Raw genomic sequence first — 7,642 nt, forward strand, 5'->3', positions numbered from 1 at the left:
TTATTGGCTCTTTTGGTATTTCACTCACATTAGTGAAACTATGCGAATACAAGGACATTTCCCTGTTGAATTAAGAAATCCAATCAGATGTGACGTATCTTGTGTAATTTCCCCTCTGCAAAGCTCTGAAAATGGCTATAAATTCATTATGTGAAAAGACTTCATCACTTTTGAAGGCTTCTCATGCGAAAAGTATGTGCCATAAATGTATCAGATTATTTTTGCCACTCATAAATGGACTACAAGGTCATGTCCATGCATTAACTTTGGTTGTAATCATTATCATATTGTCAGGGCATTTTGATTTAATTGGGCTTGATTTTCAAAAAGCCCATTTTCGTCTTCTCATTTCACCAAGTGAACAGTTAACAGGATTTTTTTTAAAAATACCATATGTCAATCTGTATGTGAGGATCATCTCTCCAAAATTTGGGCTTGTTGCTGAGTTTCTAATGATTTTTGGAAAATATTCTTTATGGGTGATTCCGTGTTAAATCAGGACACTTTCGGACCTCATCGGAACGGATTTTAACGAAACTTGGTATGCTGATTCAGTCATATGAGAAAGCCTCAGAAATTAATTTGCACGTTTCTTGCATCAATATTAAGGGAGATTCAGACTAAGAAAGTTTGCATTAATTGGGGCGGGGACTATACCTTTTGACTTGATTGTATCTCCTTTACTGTAGGTCACACATACATGGTTCATATGTCATTTCAAAGCTCTTTTCCAGCTCTACATTTTACATGATTGCATACACTACCCAAAATGAACGGTGGACGAAAGGTATAGTCACAACTATACGAGTCACAACGAGAACCATTTCTGTGTGACTTACAGTAAAGGAGATACAATAAGTCAAATGTATAGTCCCCACCCCAATTTATGCAAACTTTCTTAGTCTGAATCTCCCTTAATATTGATGCAAGAAACGTGCAAGTTCATTTCTGAGGCCTTCTCATATGACTAAATCAGCATACCAAGTTTCGTTGAAATCCGTTCCGATGAGGTCCGAAAGTGTCCTGATTTGACACGGAATGACCCGTAAGTCTATCAGATGTACAAATATAAACGATAATTACCTTATGGAGGCACCCTTGCCACAATCACCATCCATATTAATTATTGATATCAGTTTATTTCTGAGGGCTCTGTCAATAAAAATAAGAATAAACAAAATGATGCATGCTGTACAACAAACTGAATTGGTAAAACATGGCTAATCGCAAATTCAAGACTACTTTTAAGTAACTGCAATAATCATGATTACTTTCTGGATTAATGTATTGCATAGCACTTATGACAAACAAATTAGAGCATGCTCAATAACATACCCTATTGAGGTTTCCTAGCTGATGTCACAGACGCGAGAATTCTAGGTTTCGCCCCCGTTTCGCCATGATGGGAGTCAACAATGGGCATTATTGTAATTTAACACCAAGGATAGCGTCCAAGCTTAGAGGTTTCACTCTCAATTAACTTTAGCCTAAGTTATCAAGTCTTTATTTTTTAACCGATTTCATTTAAATATGCCGTATACCAACGCCGTGCGCACAGTGTTTTTCGTTCAGAGCCTATAATTTAGCATTAAACGAAGCTATAAAAGCAGCAATTTCGACATGTAGGCTTTCACAATTTTGTCTGTGATGTCTTCGTGTTAGAACGGACAGCAAATGTCGGGGTGTTTCGAGGTAGCTTATCAGGCTAGGTTATTTATGCAGGCCTAAAATATAGCCTAATTAAACTAGACTATGCTAGGCTAAATGATGACAACTGTAAGATCAAATTCAAAAACGTTTTGTCTACCCAAAGCATGTTTGCAAAATGTATGCAAAAGGATAGCCTATTTGTGTTCATACCATCTTAAATCGTTTCACCATCATATCATCTTAAATCGTTTCAAAAACAAGGATTAGCAGTCTGCCTATGCTGCATGGGTATAGTTGCAGGAATCAATCGTATGTTAAATATCGTTGCTAGCTTCGTATGGTTTCACTGCAGGGACCACCACACACATTGCACGACTGCTCATGAATCGGTGGCACCAAACTAAAACGTGATTGGGGAAACGTTTAGTTTATTTTGAATAGATACGTTCACTCAATTTAAAGGCAAATGATAACACAACTGAATAACAATATCCTGCCCTTTGCTAGCACTGGAGGGGAAAGTTATACCTTGCTTGAAAGCTAGCCAGCTAAACTGACGGCCAGTTCTGTTCTGTCATCTTTCTTCTCTCCTGCTTGTTGTCCATGGAGAAAAATCCTCAGATATCCAGTAAACGTCATGATGTCTTTCAGAGTTAATCCAAGTGTGTTGTAAACTTAGTTGAGATAACTTGTAGCCTATGCCTAATTTAGAAACAGTGGGCTAATTACTGACTCCTGCTAACTAGCGTCCAGCGACCAGCTAACACGTCGTCATTTTGCCAAACGAAATAAATAGATGTAGGCTAATCCTAGCGACCGGTAGCGTAGTTAACAAGTTGTCATTTGCTAAACGAAATAAATAGATGTAATCCAGATAGGCCTAGGCTACTGTAGACCCCGTTGATATGTTTGATAGCCAGTCAAAACAGTTCGCTGGAGGATCTGTGGTAGGCAGCTTGGATGCACTGCTAGCACGTCCACTCTTTCAGGCAATATACCTAGGCACATATTTTTGTTTATTCATGTAGGCTGACTACCTGTCACGTTCAAGCCTGAGGAACAAATAGCACTGTTTAGGACCGATAATAGAAGCTGTTCCCTGCAGCGTTATCGATAGCCTACGTAAATCCAGCCTGAAAATATCTTCAAACTCTAAGCTTTATGGTCAAGCGTTTATCAAGACGTGGTGTTAACTAAATAATCAGTGTCACAGTATCTTACTTGAGGTCTAGGAAGTCGATCACCTTGCACCAGGTCATTTAAAATACTCAATGAAGCAAACTTTGGTTCAATCTCACGTGTGTCGCTATTGGACTCCGCTATTTTTTGACTCCCAAGATGGCGGCGTTAATATCTATAATGCTGGTTGTTATGGGAACAGTGAGAAATAGTGACGCGCCCGGAATCCTCAATAGTCCACACCCACCACGTTGAGGGCAGCAGCCATGGTTACCATCAAGGAACAGGGAGTGTCATCAGGGTAGACCGACTTTGCCCTGGACAGTTCATAGAGCCCACTACAAAGTCATAACAGACACATGAAAGGAGGGGATAAACTAACCGTTACAGACACAAATACATGCACACATATTAGTGTTATATGCGTATGTGTGTCTATCTGGTGAGTGAACTCACTTGTGGGCTTGGAACTTCTTCCGTATGGACGTGACACACATTTGGAACATTTCAAAATGCACACAGTGGTCTCAGTGGAATCAAGAGTCCAACTTGGGTTCTTGAATCCTTGATTTCTGCCTTCAGAAAAATTCCCTACTTCCATAAATTGAGAGGAAATATCTTCTCCAAACAGTAGCTGGAAGACCTGCAGCACCTACAATCACCATGACACAGACAAAACAAGAGTTAAGTCAAAACATGATCATCTGAAATAATAATACAGTGGCCAAATGTTTTATAGATCATTTAATCGTGAAAAATGTTCTAATATACACGTCTAAATTTACTGGTTGATGTCGAAAATGCATTGTTTCACCTCTTGGAATTGTTGATTCATTAACTTGAAAAAAAGGAAAATATATCAAAATGTAATTGTGGATATTCATTAATTTAGGACCTTTCCTTACCTGATCAGAAGAGTCCATCAAACTTCATCCAGTACACCACTTGTTTCCTTGATAACCTTTATGGAAAAAAAAAATAAGGACGTTGACACATTAAAGAAAACGCCAAACGGCAAGCTAAAACCTGACCAGCGGTTATAGGCCAGCCAATCTAGCGTTTGACCCATAACTAATTGCAATAGTAATCATTCCAAGTTTTTTGTGATCCCTAGGTATATCTAATTAACATATTAAAAATCTACCTATTTATATTTAGTGGAACATAGTTTTTTTTTCAAGGTTAAAGGCAGCTATTTCCAATGCATTTTGCCATTGGGATTTACTACAGGTGAAATGGGTAAAATGTTAAACTAAAGATATCAACTTGAAACTTTCACAGTTGTTTACTCACATTATGGCAACGATTTTTGTATTGCAAGTTTTCTGAAATGTGATGCTTAGATATGCAAATGAGACCAGTTTTACTTAAATATGCAATAATTTGCATATATTTCTAGTAGAGATGCACCGATTGCAAGTTTTTGGCCGATTCCGATTTCCGATTTTTCATCGAGTTTGGCCGGCCGATACCGATTTTAGCCGATTCCGATTTAATTTCTTCTAACCACTTTACAGCACAAAGAAAGAGTTATTTTCTAGCCTATATTTTTTTTAATACAACATGTTAGAAATGTAGGCCTAATCAACTTATCAATGGCTGGTAGAAAAATGTGAATAGACAGATTCTTCTTCAAGTCTTCTTCAGCTGCAGTAATCCCAGTGTGGGACATTAATTTCACACATGTAGAAATGCACTAGGAACACTATTTCTTTTCTTCTCACATCCATATGCAATATCCAACTGTAAATATCTTCAGAATACTGATAACTGAAGTTAGTGCTACATAGGCTGAGATGTTGGAAAATGACAACAAAAAAGAATAATTTTGAGAAGCCTTGAAACACAGCAAATGACTTACATTCTCAGTCCACACTCTTCTTTGAACTTTCGCGATTGCTTGGGATAGCCTACTAAGGAAGTGTCCATATTTGGATGGCATAACGTCATGCAGGAGCTTTCCAACGACACCACGCATGATATGTTTTGTATCACGGTCGCGGTAGTTTATGACACGCTAACACGCTAACAATGCTAACTTTTGGCGAATTTAGAAGAAATATACAGGCGAGATCAGACAAAAGGTAATGAAATAAACCTCTAAATGTGTAAATCGGACTTAGTTGTTGTAGTAGTGTGAAAGAATACATGATAAGTTGGCAAACCGAAGCAAAACTATGTTTATTCCTGCCGTGCTATGTCGCTGCTTATTGATAGCGCTTGTGGTTCAGCTGTGGGCACGCAATTAGCGGCAAGGACGGGCTTTGATGAGCGCTGTAACCTGAAGTGACAGCTTAGTATAGTAAATTCCACGCAATATGGCAAAGCACAGCGTTCGCTGCATAGAAAAACTCAGTATTAGCGCTTTATCCAGCCCTGACTGTTGGCCTAGCTTCATCAAACTTTGCAAACTCAGCTGTGTGAGTGTGATGTTGTTACAAGTACGTGCGAGTGCATTTGACCGGCATAAAATCGGCATGTCTCAGACTGACCGGCCGGTCGCCGGTCGTGGCCGATCACGTGAAAATCGGCCGATTCCAATCGGCGGCCGATCGATCGGTGCATCTCTAATTTCTAGAACACTAAATCTGAACAATAGGTACAGTCAGCGTCAAAATAATTGCTGCATTTTGCTTATATATTGGATACCAAAAGCCAAAATACAATGGGAATATTAGATATCACTTCATATCACCTCAGAAATGAGGATGTCAAGTCAAGTCAAAATCAATGCGTTTCAATGGAAGTACATTATAGAACAAATGATTGTCAATGATATGGTATGATGGAAGTATCTCAATGCATCCCAAGTCACTTGATATGTTGTCTAAAGGTCAATATCTTCCTTATGTGACTTGGCATGCATTGAGATACTTCCATCATACCATATCATTGACAATCATTTGTTCTTTACTGTACTTCCATTGAAACGCATTGATTTTGACTTGACTTGATTTCCTCATTTTTGAGGTGATATGAAGTGTTATCTAATATTCCCTTTGCATAGGCTTTTGGCATCCAACATATAAGCAAAATGCAGCAATTATTTTGAAGCTGACTGTACCTATTGTTCAGATTTAGTTTTCTAGAAATATATGCAAATTATTGCATATTTAAGTAAAACTGGTCTCATTTGCATATCTAAACATCACATTTCAGAAAACTTGCAATACAAAAAATCGTTGCCTTAATGTGAGTAAACAACTGAGAAAGTTTCAAGTTGATATCTATAGTTTAAAATGTTACCCATTAAATCCCAATGGCAAAATGCATTGGAAATTGCTACCTTTGACCTTGAAGAAACGTATGTTCCATTAAATATAAATGGGTAGATTTTTTTAAGTGATGCAGGAGGGTATAAGGATCAATAAAAAGTATGAAACATTACTATTACTTTTGCAATTAGTTTCATTTTTGGCCCTTTATTGAGCTAGATTGACTGGCCTATTATATTCCCCACGAAATTCAAATTAAGGTAGCACTAGCACTAGCAGTTAGATGGTGGGGGCGAATGCTAACTTTCAACAGAAAAGTTTGTTGCCTTTTAAACAGATTGACGGTGAGCTAACCACTAACGTTACAGTTACACTACACAGCAGGCAAGCTTCGTCGACCTACACGTCTCTTACAGAAAAGTAAAACATGACCAACACTTGTATTCACAAATTCAATCCCACTATTTAACAGAAAAAGAGTTGGTCAGCTTTGATATCGTGTGCTAAAAGTTGCTAGTGCGCTAACCTAACGTTAACGTTAGCTATCATTAAACTAGCTGCTAGTTCTAACGTTAGCACGATAGCTAACGATACTGCGGGTATTCCCCAACCTAGTACATCCTCAGCACGAACGTTAAGTTTAAACATGGACGACGGGAATGTTTCTTAAAAAGTTACAAGTGCTGGCCAACTATTTAGACAAACTACATCTTACATTTATTATCTTACCTTGGCTTTCAAACAGTCAAACAGCCGTCGTCAGGCAGCCATTGTTCTCGGGCAACTTCGGACTTCCAGGGAGAGACGTCTGCCGACGTAATGACGTCAGATGGGTACCCGAAGGACTGAACCAAGAGCCTGACTGGCTTCGGTTTCACCCTCTCTGAACGAGATTATAAACACCGTTCATGCAGTAAAAATAAACTCTGGACCAACAAAAGAATGGACACTGACAAGTGTCAACTTAAGCCTACCTTACATTGACAGACTTAGCAAAGATTTGGAAAAGATTTTTGAAAGACTAGGCCAGTCTCAGATTAGGATTTTGCAAAGACTGTGGGTCACATTTACTAGACTGCTAGGCCTAGATTCATTCAAATTATTTCCATCGCGCACTACATCAACAGGAACTCATGCGATACCCTACTCATATCAAACTATCGCGTTTCTGCAGCACTGTTTCATGTGTGACATCCCTAATAGTTATAGGGCTGTTCTGTCACAAGAATAGCCGACTAATAGTTTATAAGAAATGAAATAACAAATAATCATATAGGCTACAGCTGTCGCCTATTTTGCCCCTTCCTGTGGTGTTGGAGAGAGGTCACTATTGATTTTTAATGTTCATGTCACTATTTGCATGAGCCACGACTAAAAAGACTTCCGATAATATCAAACATGTTAAACTAGAAAAAGACTACCTCCAACGTACTTTTAATAAAGAGACATGTAGATCTAATTCATTAATAAACGTAGTTTTGCGGAACGTAGCCAAACAAGAAAACATGATATTTGCAGGTGTGTGGTTTGGATATTCAAAACCTTCCATGCTAACCTTCCATTAGGTCCTTGCTAACCATTGTGTGACACTCTTATAT

General features: G+C 38.4%; 1 long non-coding RNA gene across 1 annotated transcript; it reads right to left on the bottom strand.

Moving 5' to 3' along the window:
- Positions 1 to 3,061: 3,061 nt before the first annotated feature.
- On the bottom strand, positions 3,062 to 7,224 carry LOC134076277 (uncharacterized). Its single transcript, XR_009938586.1, has 4 exons — positions 6,774 to 7,224; positions 3,735 to 3,790; positions 3,286 to 3,481; positions 3,062 to 3,167 (listed from the first exon to the last, which is right to left on the bottom strand). It is a non-coding gene; the product is annotated as an uncharacterized LOC134076277 (long non-coding RNA).
- Between the last annotated feature and the right edge of the window lie 418 nt (positions 7,225 to 7,642).

This window comes from Sardina pilchardus, chromosome 3 (genome assembly GCF_963854185.1).
Source record: "Sardina pilchardus chromosome 3, fSarPil1.1, whole genome shotgun sequence".
Taxonomy (NCBI): domain Eukaryota; kingdom Metazoa; phylum Chordata; class Actinopteri; order Clupeiformes; family Clupeidae; genus Sardina; species Sardina pilchardus.